The sequence below is a fragment of the Odocoileus virginianus genome, chromosome 9 (genome assembly GCF_023699985.2).
Source record: "Odocoileus virginianus isolate 20LAN1187 ecotype Illinois chromosome 9, Ovbor_1.2, whole genome shotgun sequence".
NCBI classification, from domain to species: Eukaryota; Metazoa; Chordata; class Mammalia; order Artiodactyla; family Cervidae; genus Odocoileus; species Odocoileus virginianus.
The window spans coordinates 3,339,804-3,358,790 of record NC_069682.1 but is presented as its reverse complement, the minus strand read 5'-3'; the positions used below and the strand labels follow the sequence as shown (position 1 = coordinate 3,358,790).

General features: G+C 45.4%; 1 long non-coding RNA gene across 5 annotated transcripts in view; it reads right to left on the bottom strand.

The window, feature by feature from the left end:
• Nucleotides 1-18,987, bottom strand: part of LOC139036542 (uncharacterized) — a 141,806-nt gene that overhangs the window by 41,727 nt on the left and 81,092 nt on the right. Inside the window, exon 5 of one of the 5 annotated variants that reach the window (XR_011489317.1) lies at nt 14,796-16,407. The exons of the other annotated variants lie outside the window; for them this stretch is intronic. This is a non-coding gene — a long non-coding RNA (uncharacterized lncRNA). Of the gene's footprint in view, nt 1-14,795; nt 16,408-18,987 lie in introns of those variants that run through there. 5 annotated transcript variants of the gene reach the window in all.

The following is an 18,987-nucleotide window of genomic DNA, read 5'->3' as shown; positions in this document are numbered from 1 at the left end:
GCTATCAGAGAATCTCTCTCACCATGTGGTTCCAAAAGCAACAGGATCTAGTCTTTGTTGATAAGATTCATGACACTTCCTTAACTTAGTTCAAGTGTTTCTTTGCCATCTCGATCCCAAAGGCCTCCTGAGATCATTCACTCTAGCTTTCTCTTATGTCACTTTTATTACTTATTTCAAAAAACAGATTATTGGTTTAAAATTATATTTGTATGGTGAAGACCAAAAACATATAAAAATATACCTATGTGTGATCAAGTATCAGGAAAAACACAGAAATATGAACAGCTGTTGCACTTAGATTCAAGGATCAGAGCAGTTTTCATCTCCATTCTGGTGTTCACAGCATTGCTTACAAACCCTGCCCCACATACAGTCATGAAGAGACAATGCTTATGTTGATTTGAAGATGGCTGGCCCCTCTGCTCCACAGGGATGGGTAGAAATAGATGTCAAGGGAAGAATCAAGTCATGGCCCTGGAAATCGTGTGGAGTCAATACTCTAGCCTTTCTCTTAGTCTTAAGCAACTGGGGGAAATGGAGGAAGGTGGATTGGAACCCGGTGCACCCGAAAGGACAGACCATCTGGAGGTGGGGTCACCCACCAGCAAGAGAGCCTCAGTAAGTCATGTGGCCTCGCTGAGCCCCCACGTCCATATCTGCAAAATGGGATGCCTACATGGGAGGTCTGTGGAGATGAAACACAGTAGTCTGCAGCTGACTGAAGCAAGAATTCCTGTACAGGTGGTCTATTCAAGGGAGTGCCGTCAAGAGAAAGCAGGCCGTGGGTGGCCGGGCAGGAAAAGGGAAGAAGCAGAGCAAGTGCTGAGTTTCCCTCAAACCCCCAGCCTCTCTCTGGTCCTATAAGACGCTCCAGAGCTGCTTACCACTCAGAGCCTGCCGCGCGTCAAGATGAAAGAGCGGGCTCTCCCAGTCCCATCACCGGTCAGTCATGGCTATAGGCAGTCAGGCTGGGGCTGGTGGGGAATGTCAAGTCCCAGGCCCTCCTGGCTCTTGGTGTGGTGAGGCAGCTCTGAGTGCCCAGAGGCAACCTTCTGACAGTTAGAGGTTCAAGCTGGTGACAAGAGATGGCACAGGGGCACCAAACAGGCAAGGGAATCTAGGCAGGGCAAGACGGCACCCGACTTTCCAATCGGTGTTGGGGAAATATCATAACCATAGCAACTATTACTCCAGCAACCAATAATTCTTAACATTTTTGAGGATCAGATATCTCTCATGAAGCACTTTACATGCCTTAGCCAACAACTTACAAAGTTTGGTTACTGTCACCATCATACTATTGGGGAAACTGAGGCTAAGAAGGATAAAGGAAACTGCTTACACACTCCCAGAGGCAGTAAAGCTGAGTTGAGAATCCCATTCCTATAACTCCAGAAGCCAGAACCCAAGTTCCTAAGTGCTACACTACTGCTGTCTATGAAACGTCCAAATTAAGAGCCAGATGACAACCATCTTCAAGGAGTCTGAGCACATTATGGGAATGCATACACCTGGCAGGTTTTAGACAACTGAGTGAAATAAAATTCCAAACAAAATGCTTAGACAAACCTTAGGTAGCCCACAAGCAGAAAGATTGAGACTCCTGAATCTCTCTTCTTTTTCTCATGAATATCAGACACTCCATAGAGAAATCTGGTCAACATCCACTTAGGTTAAATGTTTACGTCTTTGGGGCCCATATTTCCAATATTCACTCTATAGGGTAGTAACTTACAGAAAAGAGAAGATAATCTCCTGGTTCCATGAGCATCACACACGTTAATTGGCAAGGGGAACGTGAAAGTTGTTTGACGCATCTGCTCTGCCTGGGTCTTACATCTTCAAGCAGCATGAAGCAGGTGCTGAGCTTGGTAGGGCTGCCTTCTCTGGATCAGTGACAACAGATATCTTTGATCATTACAGTGTGTCATATAATTGCTCTCAGACAAAAAAAATAATAAGACTCTTGTTTACTATTAATATACACCATTTGCAGACATATTTTCAAGGGTTTTTCTACAAAAATGCAAAGGTGTCACTGATAAGTTTTAGATTGAACCAAATGAAACTGCCATTTTTGTAGATTAAAAACAGATGAATATCACAAGCTCACATGACACAACCCCATAGGTTACTGAGATCAAAATTTTAAAAAAACCTAAAGAGATGTCTTTCATAAATCTTCATGGTCCTTTCAAATGGCTGAATGATATGTAACATGAGTAAACAGGCAGCATTGTTTGCTAAAACCAGTGCTCTTTGACCAGAATGAGAGATAAATGACAATGAATAATCCAAACTGGTAGCAGATCTCCTAAAAACTGTGAGCCAACCAAACCCATTAGCCGAACAAGGAGAAAATGACTGATTCGGGTTTCCTCTAACTGACCTCCTGGAGGTGATCTAAATCAATGGGTAAATAGACCAAAGGAAGGTAGCAAAAAGAAGAAAAAGAAAGAAATAATGAGTCTGGGTAACTGTCAGACTGGATGACAAATGCTGCACATACATATTGGCCTCCAAGCCCCTCCCCTCTCATGCCTGCTGCTACAGCCTACTATGAGTTACACATCTCATTAAAAGGCTCTATTTCACCTAATCTGTATAACTATGAAACTTGAAAACAAGATTCAAAAGGCAAAACAAAAACGGTTCTTCTCTATCATTACCAAGAGCTATAATCACTAACCCTTGTGTCTGAGAGTGACAGATAACATCCAGGGCAGATGGGTTTCTAGGCAGTGCCTTCCTAGACCGTCAAGGACATGGGAGAAGGAACAGCCATGCATGCATTATACATCTGTCCTCCTGACCTAGGCTTCTGTTGATTATTCTGCAGAAGACACCTAGAGATTATCATACTAAGTAAAGTAAGTCAGAAAGAGAAAGACAAATATCATATGGTATCACTTACATATGGAATCTAGCATATGACACAAATGGACTTACAAAACAAACTTAATGGTTACCAAAAGGGTATAAATTAGGAGTTTGGGATTAGCAGATACATACTACTGTATATAAAAAAACAAGTAACTACTGATAGCATAGAGAACCATATTCAATAAACTGTAATAAACCATAACAGAAAGACTATGAAATTACATATAAAGTATATATATATATATAGCATATATATATATAGCATATATATATATAGCAGAGACATTACTTCGCCAACAAAGGTCCATCTAGTCAAAGCTACGGTTTGTCCAGTGGTCATGTATGAATGTGAGAGTTGGACGATAAAAATGACTGAGGGCCAAAGAATTGATGTTTTTGAACTTTGGTGTTGGAGAAGACTCTTGAGAGTCCCTTGGACTACAAGGAGATCCAACCAGTCAATCCTAAAGGAAATCAACCCTGAATATTCATTGCATGGACTGACACTGAAGCTCCAATAGCTTTGGCCACCAGGTGCAAAAAGTTGGAAAAGACCCTGATGCTGGGAAAGATTGAGGGCAGGAAGAGAAGGGGGAGACAGAGGATGAGATGGTTGGATGTCATCACCAATTCAATCAATGGACATGAGTTTGAGCAAATTGTGGGAGATAGGGAAGCCTAGCGTGCTGCAGTCCATAGGGTCAAAAAGAGTGAGTCATGACTTAGCGACTGAACAACAACATATATATATATGTATGTATAAACTAATACAACATTGTAAATCAACTATACTTTGATAAAAAAATTTTAATTAACAAAACAATGATAATATCCCAGAAAGTCCTGTTACATCCCCATCTCTCTGAATTTGCTTCAGAAAATTCAACATAGGAACTGGTGGGCCTATGAACATCATTCCCATTATCTTGGAAGGACCACTTTTAGGTTATTGAAGAAGCTAGATGGGACATGTGCAGAGACTTCATCTCCTAACCATGTAATGCTAGCTTTTTCCATACAAACATGGTAGAAGGGATATTGATAGGAGTTTCAAGTTATTGAGTTGCCTGATGTACTTGATCCTTAGGAACATAAACCCAGTTAGTTCTTACAACTATCCTTGAAGTTGAGGGTTTGTCCTGGACAGCATGTGATATGTTTAGATCCATCATACATGCAATCTTTGAACCAGTACAGGTTCCATCAAGAAAGAGCTAGCCCACCCAATGTGTTCACTGATGAGTTGAATGAAGGGACTATTTACAAAACAGAGGTCACAATTAAGGGAACAAACCAGAGATGGTGAAGTACCCAGGATCCAGCAAAAGTCGGAAGCCATTATTCTGAAGGCCTGGAGAAAAGGACTGTTACTAAAATGCAAGAGAGAGCTGTAGTCATGATATAGGTGCTAATGGACAGAGTCTGGTCACTGTCAAAACCACAGTCAGGTGGCAGGGAGTGGAGATGAAGAATAAGTACCCCAACTTTTCTCTCTTCCACTGTCTGATCTCCTGCCAATGCTCCCCATTAGTTAAACCTAACAGGAAACCCGACATCAATGGAGCACAGACAATATAGTTCAGTATAGTTCAGATGTCAGTCCCCAGGGCACATAGGAGGGTGAAGAAGAATGGAAAATGATCTGGAGGAGCAAATGGAGATTATCAAGGATCATCCCCCACTGAAAACATAGCCATGTTTGATGTCATGGGTCCCTGTTGGCTGGGCTACTGATGATGGTTTCAGGGATCAGATCCTGAGCCAAAGACAACCATTCATAGGCTGAGCCAGCTCTGAGGAAGCCTGGCATGAGAGCTCTGACCAAGAGCACTCCTTATTTGATGGTTACCTCCTGACTCAATGAGATGCTATTGGTGAAGTCTGAATGTGACATAAGGTCAAGAAGAGAATGATAGAAAGAGTAGAAACAACAACAAACCATGAAGGCAGAGTGGAGACAGACACACAGAGAGATAAAGAGACAAGAATAAATCATGCCATGAACATGGCAGGGCTTCTCAAGAAGGAACTGCTTTCTGCCTGCATGGTGACCACTTGGTACATTTCCTTCAGTCCTGTGTCTCTTGTAGTAAAATCTCTGACCTGCAGAATCACCTGACCCTACCTTTGATCCTAACAACCTAAATGGCTCTAACCAGCAAACCACAAGTTTCCCTGATTTTACAGTTGAACTAAGTGAGCAAGAAGAATTAAGAATATACCCAAGCTGATACAGAAAATAAGTACCCACCAGTGAATTCAAACCTGGTTTCATCTGGCAAAAGTCCACGGGCTCTCCACTGAACCACATTGTCAGTTGCAACCCAGGACAAGGCTGTTCTAATAACAGAAGGACAGTTTTCTGATTTTCCCAAGAAAATTCCCCAATCATGGTAGAATTTCTGCCATTACCAGTTGATAAATCCTCATGCTCTTCTAGGTCTGAAGCTCACAGCCTTTTAAAAGCCATTCATAACAGTCTGCCTAACTAAAAGATGTTAAGAGGACCATCTCAGGGATGTTGGCAAATGTTCCTGGCTAAAAAGGCTTTCTGGAATATAAGGGTAAGATATTTCACATCGGTTTCCATTTCCTTTCCTAGATCCCTCGAGATCTGTATGTGACGAAGACATACTGGGAACAGTGTGTGACACTTCTTCCACAACAAACAATACTTGATCTCAGGGAAGACAGAAATTATTTCCATTATATGCATAATAAAAGGCTGCATCCTCCATTGCTTTAGCTCGTAAACATTACCAAAGTAACAGAACCATAATTAGTAACATAACTAAAAATTAAAACAGAGGAGTCATTAGAGGGGTGGGCAGCTGAGGCCTGGAAGATGGGGAGAACAGGTCAAGATGTGCAGGATGTTCTAAGTCCTCCTGCCATGTGGAGGCTCATGTTCCAAGATAGTGTAAGCACATGTTTCATAATTCCCACACGGTCCTCTTCATGGTCTTATCATTAATTTAAAGGGAAAGTTCATTTCCACAGGCCAAGCTTCACAGTGAATGTTGAGAACCCAGTCCAGTGGTGGAAAAAGCTCCGGAATGTTTTTCCACAGTCAAACCAGGGCTTCCTTATCAAGCTCATCAAAGCGTTTTTAAAAAATACAAATGTCTCACCAATTTGCCCAGGAAGAATAAATCTTCACAGCCACCTCAAAGGCTTGACAACTTTATTTTCATTGTGTAAAGCTGGGTGGGTCCCCCTGAACTGGGCTTCCTAAAGAGACCCAGCCCTTCTCCACAGTCTCCAGTCCTGCCACTCCAGTGAGTGCGATCAAAGGGGGAGGAAAGCTGAGCCGCTGAGCCTCGAGGAATAAAACTAAAACAACAGATTTGTTTCTTGGCTTCTCTCTTAAATATGTTCAGAGTGTTTAAAGCCCTGTAAGGAAACGCTCTGGGGCCCTGGATATGAGACAGGCACATCTAAGCCCTTCCCAAGAGGAAACCTCTCACCTCGGTGGGGTAAATTAGCTCATTAAGAGCAGCCAGAAGCAGGCAGGAAACCTGGGAAGCAGAAGCTTTAATTCAAAGCACGAAAAATTATAGATTTCTTTACACATTAAAAAAGCATTTATCTTGGCTAAAAATGAAACGACTTTTCAATGATCAACACATGGTTTAAATCTGCTGTGCTAATTTATATCTATCCACCAGTCTGTCTAGTTGTTCAGCTACCAGGAAATTCAATTACCTTCAAGAAATCTTTCCTGAACACCTACTATGTGCCTGTGGCACATCTGTGACTTGTGTAAATACACACAACAAAAATAGGAGGCAGGTGTATACTCCTTGTTCAGGAATGGGTACTGAAGACTGGAAGACATTTTTATTTCAGAGTGTATTTTTGCTTTGAGTTTGGATGAGAATAAAGTACAACGGGACATTAAAAAGTGCTGTGTTCAGTGGAATCAAGTGCTGAGACATGTAGAGGGAGGAATGGGTCAAAAGGAGGCCGCAGATTGAAAAAGAGAGGGTGCAGTTTCCTTGGAAGATTTCCTAGCACAAACAGGACCTGAACTGATCCTGAAGGATGTCAGTGTGGCCTCTGAAAGATCTGGCTTTGGTCTCTGCTCTGCTGCTGGGATCTCTGACTATACCTGTTCTCTGGGCCCTAATTTCCCCCTTTAGAATAAACACATTGGACTTGAATTATTCTTTCATTCATTCACTGTTCAGAACCCACTACCCATATCAGATGGTCTTGGTGTTCTAGGATGAAGTCTATGGGCTTGCTTTGACCCAAGGCATGAAAGAAAGGTCTCTGCTCTCCAGCAAGGGCTCAGACATACATGGCACTGTGACAAGTCCCATTGTTACCTTCCTCTTTACTTATCAAGACAACTAGGTTGGCTCGGGGAAACGGGACACAGGAATGGTTAAACCTAGCTGGGAGAAGGGGACAGGGAAAGTGTGAAATACAGAGAACTTTAGGAGAAATGTCATAAAGGCAATACTTGGCATCTATTGGGTTCACGTGCAGTGATAGGATTAGGTGGTGACAAGGCTCAAAGGCAGTGGAGGGCTCAGAGGAGAGCTGCCATTTGGCTCAAAGTAAAAAGAATTGACAGCCCATTAGAGGCTGGTATGGCATCCTGAGCCATGTGGCCAACTGACAACAGATCAGGAACAGGAATTGGGACACTCAGGACTTAGCTCCAGTTCTGGGTGACATTCAGTTCAGTTCAGTCGCTCAGTCACGTCTGACTCTTCACGACTCTGTAGACTGCAGCACGCCAGGCCTCCCTGTCCATCACCAACTCCTGGAGATAACTCAAACTCATGTCCATTGAGTCAGTGATGTCATCCAACCATCTCATCCTCTGTTGTCCCCTTCTCCTCCCACCTTCAATCTTTCCCAGCATCAGGGTCTTTTCCAATGAGCCAGTTCTTCGCATCAGGTGGCCAAAGTATTGGAGTTTCAGCTTCAGCATCAGTCCTTCCAATGAATATTCAAGACTGATTTCCTTTAGGATGGACTGGTTGGGTCTTCTTAAAGTCCAAGGAACTCTCAAGAGTCTTCTCCAACACCACAGTTCAAAAGCATCAATTCTTTGGCACTCAGCTTTCTTTAAAGTCCAACTCTCACATTCATACATGACTACTGGGAAAACCATAGCTTTGACTAGACGGACCTTTGTTGGCAAAGTAATGGCTCTGCTTTTTAATATGTGTCTAGGTTTGTCATAGCTTTCCTTCCAAGGAGCAAGTGTCTTTTAATTTCATGGCTGCAGCCACCATCTGCAGTGATTTTGGAGCCGAAGAAAATAAAGTCTGTCACTGTTTCCATTGTTTCCCCATCTATTTGCCATGAAATGATGGGACCAGATGCCATGATCTTAGTTTTCTGAATGTTGAACTTTAAGCCAACTTTTTCACTCTCCTCTTTCACTTTCATCAAGAGGCTCTGGGTGACGTTATCTATATTACTTGAACTGTTGGACTTCAGGGTCTTTGTTAGTAAACTTGGGTTGATAAAATGTATGTACATTTTCCCTCTCACATCTCAAAAACAATGTGGAGGAATGAATAGTAATAATAATATCCAGCATATTCAGAATGCTAATTTTATATCAGTTTCATGCACTGTGCTCAGTTATGTCCAACTCCTTATGGTCCCATGGACTATATAGCCCACCAGCTCCTCTGTCTGTGGAATTTTCCAGGCAAGAATACTCGACTGGGCTGCCATTTCCTCCTCAAGGGGATCTTCCCCACCCAGGGGTTCAACCCATCTCTTGCATCTCCTGTACTGGCAAGCAGGTTCTTTACCACTAGCATTCATGTATTAGTTCTGGGCAGAATCTGTATGTCTGATTTTTATTGAACATAATACCAGCCTCTTTGAAAAAGGTACCATGTGCAGTTGAGTGTTCAAAATTATCTTCCTTGATAAAGTTTGAGGAAATTTCTCCATTTGAAAAATCCCACAGCAACCTTGGGGTATAAGACCAGTACATCTAATGCTGCTTGTGAAAGTGCAATAGAATGGGCACGTGTCTACAGGATATGCGTTGCTTGAGTGATTGAAACCAAAATTAAACATCTCACATTGTCTACCATGCTTTTGACTAAACTTAATAAGAAGTGAACGACTGACAAGTGTAAGGCACATGCCCTCCTATATGACACTCTCATCCCCCCTGATGAAGCCATTCCTAGACATGAAAGGAATTCTAATCAAAGACATGCCCATTCTGATTTGAAGCAAACATCACAGTGGTTTATAGAAAACTTCCTTTCTGCGCTGACCCACAACCTAAACAAAAGGTCAAAATCACTTAAGTTGCTTCAAAATGGATGGTGGTGATACAAGCCAGCAAAGTGGGTGGATGGAAGCCCATGCAATTCCTTTGTAAGTCACAGAACTAAGTAAACACTGGGAAAATCTGCTACTGTTTACTCTGATACTTTAGTCAACACTTTGGAATCATTAGCTGTGGGCCCTTGGGTAAAGTTGCTTTTTAAACCCACTATTTCACAGTCAAGGTCGACTTCTCCTATAGCCAGCAGATCCATAACCCCGAAGGTCACATCCTCTGGAGCCTCACACACATGTTCAGCTCTCACAGGCATCAACAGGGGGGCTTCTGAGACCCTGAGGCTGGACGGGGGTTACCTCCCTACTTTTCCACTAAAAATGAAATGGGAAGGAGTCCAAATGCAGATTTACCTAATATAGGAGACCAAAAGCAAGAAAGAGCACATTCAAACTGAACTACAGATGATTCCAAAATTTCTTGACACCAGAAATTTTGTTAATGTCAAGTAGTATGACTAATTGGAGACATGTTAAAATATCTCCTCATCAAGGCTTCAAAACACCCATTAATGAAGAATGTAGTGGCCACATATTATCAGTGGAACTTAGTAATCCAATTACTGTAGAATATAGCCTCTTGGCTTCCATATTTGCACAAAGATATTATATATACATATGTGTGTGTGTGTGCGTGTGTGTGTGTGTGTATAGAGTTTCCCCAGTGGCTCAGTGGTAAAGAATCCACCTTCAATTCAGAAGCCACAGGTTTGACACCTGAGTCAGGAAGATCCCCTGGAGGAGGGCATGGCAACCCACTCCAGCATTCTTGCCTGGAGAATTCCATGGACAGAGGAGCCTGGCAGGCTACAGCCCATGGGGTCTCAAAGAGTCGGAGACAACTGAAGCAACTTGGTATACGTGCATGCGCGTGCACACACGCACATGCACACAAACACACACACACACACACACACACACACACACACACACACATCCCGTTCTGGAAGGCAGGGGTCTTCAACCTCAGCCATCCAGCCACTGGCATTAATTAATGGAGTCGCTTTCAGGAATCAGTGAAGCTTCCTGACGTGTATTTTCATTTCTTTTATTAAAAATCACCCCCAAAGCACTCAGTGCTCTAAAATTCTGTGACATCTAAGTGCTAAATGAGAGACTATAACAGTGCAAGTCAGTAAGGATTGCTAGAGAGAACTATAAACTTAAAACCTCAGGGCAGTATGAGTACCTTCAATTATGAAGGACAAGCCATTAATCATTAACACTGAACCACTGGCAAAGGAGCTAAATTAAGTAAGTACTAAGGTGACCTTCTGGCCTGTGCCCAAGATGTAGCCCTAAGCAGTTAGACTGGTACAACTCCCACCCTAAGAATTAGCAGGATGTATGACCAAGGCCAGGCAAACCTAAGCTGTCTGGGATTACAGAAGGGAGGAAACATGTACACACCACGTGTCTAGAAAATTCTCCAAGGTCAGGACTTGCACCCCAGGGCCAGCGACAGAACAAAGAATACCTGGGTCAAGGTATCCCTTCATTTTCAACAGGCTGGGTTCATTTGCAAGTCATACAGGAGCTATATTCTGCACAAAAAATAAGTGTCTTAGCCAACTCACAGAAATCTCAACAAAGAACCCCATCCTTCCAAACAATTAAAGAATTATTTTAATGAGACCAAAAGTTATATGCAAAAGTGCTTCCAAGCACTCAAAAGAAAAGAATGCACCCCACCCCCACCTCAGCACACACATATTAGGTAGGCAGCTGATTTCACCCCCAGGCACTTGTTCAAAATCAGCACTGGTAGTTTAGTTATGCAGGTTAAAAAGACTACACTCTAGACCCTAGTGGCAATGATGGTTTCTACACAGAGAAAAATTCTGTGGATTGGTCATCTCCCCAAACATGGCAATCATCAATAGATGGCTCAATCTCAAAATAGTCTGTTGAGTAAAGGACACAAAATAATTACACTGTATGATTCCAACTGTAGGAAGTTCTAAAGCAGGCAAAACAAATCTACAGTGATAGATATCAAAACAGCTGGTTTTTGGCAAGGGGAGGAGGACTGTCTCATAGGAGCCCAAAAGAATTTTCTGAAGAAATAGAAATGTTCTGTGAGTTACATGTGGGTATGAATGTGTCCAAAATGACTGAACTCACATCAAATATCTGTGATTTCACTGATGAGTGATTTATACATCAACTAAAATACATGTGAAAAACAACGGATGGTCTGTCCTGGGGAGGCAGATGGTAACATGGGAGATGAAAATGACAATATTCAAGGACTTGCCAATGACAAGGGAGACACTGTCTCTCTGACAAGGTCAAAGAATGTAAGGAGGAAAAGAGAGTCACTGAACACATTTTATAGTATGCTGGGACCTCTTATTTAAAAGCCCTGGTAACTAAAAAAGTAGTTTTTTAATCAATTGAATGGGTGATACCCAGTCTAAAGTGACTGTTGGGATGGGGGTGGATCAGGAGGCAAAAGTGCTATCACCGACAATGAACACCAAGGTTACAAACTCCAACATCCCCATTTTGGTGTGGACCGCTTCATAGATGGTATCCCGAGGGCTTCAGGTTTTAAGACTATCCATTTCCTTGAGGTCATGGAGCCCCATTAATCTTCTCTGAAAGGCACAAACTGCATAGGGCCTGAGAGTCGATGAAAATATCTACCCCTGTGCCCTGGCCCAACACCCAAAACGCTGACATCACAAATTCCTTAGGACTAGAGCACAGATGGGACTCTTAAGGACCCAATACCGACATTTTACCCACAGCCCACCTCTAACCCGTGATATCTGAAAACATGGTCTCCCTTTTTCAGATAAGTTCTCCCTCAAGAAATGTCCTTCCTATCCTCCCCTGAACTTTCCACCTTAATTTCCTAAATCCTTAAAGGACACTTCATCTGATAAATCCATCCCTCCTCCTAACAGCTGAGTCTAGACTATAAGATGAGCCAATCTCCTGGAGCCCAAGAAGGGAGGAGGGTCCCTTCAACACCCGGGGATCAGACAAGGGAAACCACCAGGCTAATGAAGAGATTCAAAACACCTTTGCTGCTAAACTTTTAGATACTCTTCTGCGGTCCTTATCTGTTGGCCATGGAAACATCGAGGTGACGACCTGTTTGAACTGTTGAGAGTCACAGAGCACCCAGTCAAACCACCCCTTTCTTTACTCCCGCAGGTAACCCTGTCTCCATGCAAACATAGCAACAAACCAGGCTGATCACTGATGCAAACAAACTGCACTTCAGCCCAATAGAAGATCTGGAAACTTTTCAAAACTCAAAACTAAGAAATCAGAAGCACTGAGAGGCAGAGTTATATATTTACCCCCTTCCTGAAAAAAGAACAACAACAACAACAGAAATCAAACCTGAGAATAAACCCACCTGTGAGTTCCTCTACTGAGGTCACCCCAGACCCCTCCTCTTTGTTTGCAAACAGTTGAGAAGCCACTGAAGGAAGCTGGCCAATAAACGTTTTCAACCCAAGATTAATGGCTGATTTGTCATCTGGGAGAGAAAGGTGAGCCTGCAGCCTCAGCCAAGGAAGCAAACCAGGGGCGGTGGGGCTGCTGATTTATGGGGTTGAGAGGAGGCTAATTAGAGCCTCATGCCGGAAGATAAGAGAGCCAAGGCATTTGGGGACAGCGCAGGGCGGGGGCCAGAGCGCCCTGAGCAAACAGCCAGCTGGGGCGGGGAGGGGAGGGGGCTCAGAAATCGGCTCCAGAGCAAAGCAGGGAGACTGGATGTGGATGCCGAGAACAAGCATGTGTGGAAAACTTCTGGAAGCCACGAAGAAGCCCATGTTCTAGCACCTCAGAGAAAGCCTGACAACAAATCCTTGTGGCTCCCACGGTTGTGATGGCCCACCAGAGGCCTGCATCCCAGGGTCACCAGGGGGCTTTCCTTTCCTTTCCCAGTGCCCCCGACGCGGCCTGCCCAATGATCCCTCGGTGGGTCGGCTCAGCAGAAATGATCATCCAAAGCAATTTCTTGGATCTTCCCCTGGAAGCTTTGCCCTCCCCGCAGCTGCTGCATCTGTCATGCATCCCGACGCAGGAGGAGCTCAGCGGGGTTGAGCAGGTCCCAGAAGTACCAGCCGGCGGAAGCCTGGCGGCCCGGGCCCACCGTGCCTGCACCAGGGGAGGGGCTGAAGGTCAGGACCCCTGTGCCGCGACAAGGAGAGCACCGCCTGGCTCTCCTGCCCCAGGACCGGCTACTCGGTCCAGGACAGCCTGGCGCCATCCGCAGTGGGCGCGAGTGCGCGGGTTTGCGAGCGCCCAGGCCCGCGCATCGCCGGCAGATAGTCACCCTGGAGACCCACTCCCTTCGCTGCCCTGCTGTGTTTAGGTGTAGAAAAGAGGCCCGAGGTCCCTCAAGCATCGCCTTAAAACACAGTGGCCTTTGCCCCTCTCTTCTTTCAAAAATGAGAGCATAGAGAGAGGGAGAGAGAAGCAGGGAGCGAGGGAGAGGAAGAGCGTAAAAGGAAAAAGAGAGGAGGGAAAAGGAGAGACAGAAATCAAGCAAGCAAAGCGAGCAGCGGCTGGGGCAAGACCTCAGGGGCTTCCCTCTGCTTTTCCTGTCTTGATAAATCGCCGTAGCGGCCTGTGACTGTTGCCCCTAAATGCTCAGGCGAGCAGCTTTTCCTGGAGACTGTTCAAGTGGCTGCCAGGCCGGCTGGAGCTGGGCAAGCCGCGCGGCCTTCACACTGCCCCCGCTGTAACTCAGCTAGAGAAGTTAGCCTGAAGTCAGTGCTCAGGGCGCAGGGCGGGCGTTGCCCCAGCACGATGAAATGGTAACGGGCCAGCTCTCAGGGCCGAGCTGGGATGATGGGCTCTTAAGGGGGCCGCCAGGACTGGAGCCCCCACCTGCGGGGCCTGCCCCCAGGCTCCTCCACCTGTGGGCCTGCCCGGGCACACCTGCTGAGACTAAGGGAGCCTCAGAAGGCCCTCTCCCCTGGCTATTCCTCTCCATTGTGCCATTTGGGGCCCTCAGAACACCTAAAATGTGAGGACAAAAGCCACTTCCCAGGCACAGCCCATACACTGGCTTTCAGATGAGTCAGGGCGAAGCCAGCGGGTGGAGAGATCCCACAGCTGGACCCGGACCCCAAGCTCAGAGGGCGTTGCCGGATACCTCCCGACACCTGGGCAGCGCCTGCGCTAAGTCAGTTCCGCCCCGTCCAACTCGGCGATCCCAGGCTCCTCTGTCCACGGCGGGGCAAGAATACCGCAGTGGACTGCCATTTCCTCCTCCAGGAGATCTTCCCAACCCGGGGATCAAACCCAAGTCTGCTGTGGCTCCTGCATGGCAGGCAGATTCTTTACCGCTGAGCCACCAGGGAAGTCCAGTCCCCCAAATAGCAAGAACTGAGGAGTGGAGTTAGACACTGCATATGTATCTATGTCAGTAGTTTCAAATATACAAGGCAATCTATTTTTACAAGATTTCACTTAATACACCTTTCTTGCTGAACAGCATTGAAACATGTATATTATCTAGGGTGAAACAGATCACCAGCCCAGGTTGGGTGCATGAGACAAGTGCTCGGGCCTGGTGCACTGGGAAGACCCAGAGGGATGGGATGGGGAGGGAGGTGGGAGGGGGGACCGGGATGGGGAATACATGTAAATCCATGGCTAATTCATTTCAATGTATGACAAAAACCACTGCAATGATGTAAAGTAATTAGCCTCCAACTAATAAAAATAAATGGAAAAAAAAAAATACACCTTTCTTAACAGACAGATTTTTTTTCATCTCCTCAATAAAGCTCAAATCAAGGAAGGGTCCAAGTAAGATGAAGTCACAAGCCCAGTACCCATGTGAGAGCTTCACAGCCACGGCCTTGGACTCTTTCGAGAGTGATTGATATCCCTGGATTTAAAGAGAATTTTTTCTTCAAAATTTCCATTTTATTTTATCTTGTGTTTTCTATCCATCTGTTTCTACCTGTCTGCAAATAGGCAGCTATCAAGAAAGTTTCCTGTCATTCCAGGGTGAATCTGTTATCATCAATAGCATCATTATCATTTATATTTGTACCTCTAGTGATTGCAAAATTAAATTAGGTGACCTACAAAAAGGCTTTCCTGGTGGCTCAAATGGGAAACAGTCTGCCTACAATGCAGGAGACCCAGATTCAGTCCCTGGGTGGGGAAGATCCCCTGGAGAAGGAAATGACAACCCACTCCAGTACTCTTGCCTGGAAAAGTCCATGGACAGAGGAGCCTGGCAGGCTACAGTCCATGGGATCACAAAGAGTCAGATAAGATTAAGCGACTAACATTCCAACTCACAAAAATGCAAGCCAAAAAACAAACTGACTTATGATTTAAAATAAAGGGTGAAGGGAAAATCAAGGGGAGAGATAAAATGAAGCCTGAGGTTCTGTATCCTTGCAGAGCTGAACTAGGACCTGGTTCTTCAGCTCAAACAGGGAAAAACATCACCCTCTAGGTCAGTGAATCTGAACCCAAGCCCAGCCTGATGTATGTGGCCTGGGGGTGGAGGGCCCAAGCTTCCATATTCCTTCAAAGCTCCCCTGTGAGATTACGGCAGACCAGTTGCTTAGGAGACGAGCATCTCTGAAGTTCCTATGAAGGACAGGATGTCATGCTGTTTGCGGAGGAATAAAACCCTTTCAGTAACTCCTTTACAGTGAGAGCAGTAAAGCGTGTTACATTAAGATGTAAATACAGCACAGAGAAACACACAGTACCACATAGGAGGTTGAGGCGGAGGGAAGGGCAGGCCGAGGAAAAGAAACAGTGTGCGGGGAGAGACAGTCATGAGATGTTCAGTGGCCTGGCTGGCAGGACACAAGCATGGGTGGCTGGGACTTAGCAAACTGATGAGAAGGGGCTGGGAAGGATCCCACGGGCCCTGCTCAAGGCCTGAGGCTAAGAATACAGGGTGAGTGATTGCCTTCCATGTACTGTATCTCCATCTTCCATCTGTAGGAGTGAAAGTTAGTTGCTCAGTCATATCTGACTCTTTGTGAATCTGGGTTTGAATCCCAGCTCTGCTCCTAACTAGCATGTGAGAACTTGCACACACTGCTTACCTTTTTTGGTCCTCAGTTTCCCATCTGTAAAATGAGGACAGAAAAGTACCTACCTTGTAAGAATAAGTGAGCTACTCTATGTAAGGTGGTGAACATAGCATCTAATCCATTATTACTATCATTGCTGGTACTGTCCCCTCTGTAATGAGAGAGAACAAGGGAATAAAATTATTTTCAGGGAATACCTTCTAGATGTATTAGTCTTTTTATATAATATTTAATTATGTGACAACTCAGTTGAATAGGCATTATTATTGTTAACTCCAGTAAGCCCATTGAATCTCAGCATGGTTGAGTACTATGCCCAACTTCATACAGCAAGAAGAAGGTCAAATTGAGATCCAAACCCGGAAATTATAAAATATTCTAATGACAAACTAGGGCCGGTTTATAGTACAGGGAATAAAGCCTAAGTTTCAGGGACACCTCTCTCACTTACTCAGACCCCTGTAACACTCTGAATCTACTTTTCCATTCGGGCAAGAGATTCAGATCAACAGTAATGGATGGATAGTGTTGGAGACATTTCCCATGAAGAACATTCTAGAGCATATGCTCTAAATGTCAAACAAGCACACAAACCCAGTATGCCTGCAATGCAGTAGCCACCAACCTCCTATGGCTGAGTTAAATCAAATGTGAAATTCAGTTCCTCCAGCCCACTAGCTATGTGTCAAGTGCCCAGTGGTACAAGGCAGCACAGATGGAGAACGCTGCCATCACTGCGGAAAGTTCTACTGGATACTGCTGGTCCAAAAACCTAGAGGACGGTTGAGGACAGACTCACAGGGAAACATCCGAGGGACACATGAAGAGGACAGTGAGTGAAGACAAAGGAGGATGACCAGCAGAGTCGGGAGGAGAACCAGGACGCAGGGAACCCAGCAAAGAGAATTGCAAAGAAAGAGTTTATTCAACAGCAGCGTCAGCAAGAGAGACAGCCAGAGGCTCCCGGCACAGGATGAACACAGGTCCACACGGCCACCTGCAAACCCTGCCTTAGCCTGTCCAGCTCCTGTAACAAAACGGCAGAGACAAGGCAGCTTATGAAAATGGAAATTGACTGCTCACAGTTCCGGAAGCTGCGAGTCTGAAACCTGGGAGCCAGCACGGTCAGGTGGGGGCCCTCCTTCGGGTCACCAGCCCCTCCTGCGTCCTCACTCATGGAAGGGGCCCGGGAGCTCTCTGGAGCCTCCTTTGTAAGAGCACTGATTCCATTCAGCAGGGCTCCACCCTCAGGACCCAAGCACCTCCCCAAGGCCCCACCTTCAAACACCGTCACACGGGGCTTGAGAATCCCAGCACATGAGTGGCACAGGTTGGGGGGGTGGGGGACACACTTTCAGACCAAACCCCTGCATGAGCGCTCCCGTGAAGACCGTGAAAAGGCATGGTTTTTCTACAGCCACAAACATGCCCTGAACTTGGCCCTGCCCAGAAAGAAAACCTTGAGAAGGACGGAGGACAGCTGTAGCTGGAGAAGCAGAAGCCCAAAGGCCTGCTTTCCCTCCCTCCACTGAACCCTTTAAAACCCTTTGCAAATGGACAAGGCACACGCCTGCCCATGCCAACACACAGCTCTCCAGCGGGAGACTGCCTGCATACCTACGCAACTTCCTGTTTGTTTGTGCAATTACCTGCAGTTCACGTAAGAATGCATGTTCTGAGTGTAGCCTTTTCTGCCCTGCGCATGTATGTGCATATTTTGAGGGTGCAAATGCGGCGCCAAGCATAGCTTTTTAATGTAGCCTAAGGGGGTACATTATTCTGACCAGCACTAACAGAGCAGGCCCACATTAAGGCAGCAACTTTAGGCCCCAGCAGAGGCCACAATGTCAAACAAGCACACAAACCAGTCTCCCTACGTGGCTCAAGCTCTTCTTATGCCCTTCACTCCTGCCTCCTCCTATTAAAGTTCCACTGCCTCCAAAACTTTGTCCAAAGTCTCTCTAAACTCCTCCCCAGACTTCTGCCGCATCTCCTAGGGATTTACACAGGGACCTGGGTCTGTCTCCCCTTCCTAATTATGACCTTGTCTTTCTGAACTTTGTCCACTGCACCAGGTCACTAGTCAACATTTTGAAATGTGTCCAGGCACCCCTTCTCCTGGAGCGTGCTCCTCAGCGACAGAGTCTGTAGCTGCAGCAGACTCTGGCCAGGTCTTCAACCAATGTCTTCCCTTTTCCTCCTAACATAGCTGGACCACGTTTCCCAGCCTCCCTTATAGTTGTATTTAGCCACATGATCCAGTTCTGGGTTTCCCAAAGGGGGAAAAGTGATTCGTATGACGCTTCAAGGTTGAGATGTTGAGATGTTCCTTCTACAGATTTGCTCATCTACTGGCTGGAAACAGAAGACATTGGTGGAAGGTTGCATGACCTTGAATGACACCGCAGCTAGACAGAAAGAACCTAGGTTCCTGACTGACTCTGTGGATCAGAGTCCTCCCACCCCCACTCCCCTGCCCACCCTTACTTGATTGTAGTAAAGGCAAGGAATAAACCTTTATTGTGTCAAAATCCTGAGATTTGGGGGTTATTTGCTATGGCAATCATCCTGCCCTGATGTTGTAAATGGATTGCAAATTTTCTCCCAATTATTTCCCTTCCATGAAATGTAATTTAGTAGTTTCTTCCATCAAGTGTTGGAGTCTATTTTCCATCCCTTAATCTAAGATTGGCCACAGAACTTGGTTTGGCAAATGAAACACAGCAGAAGT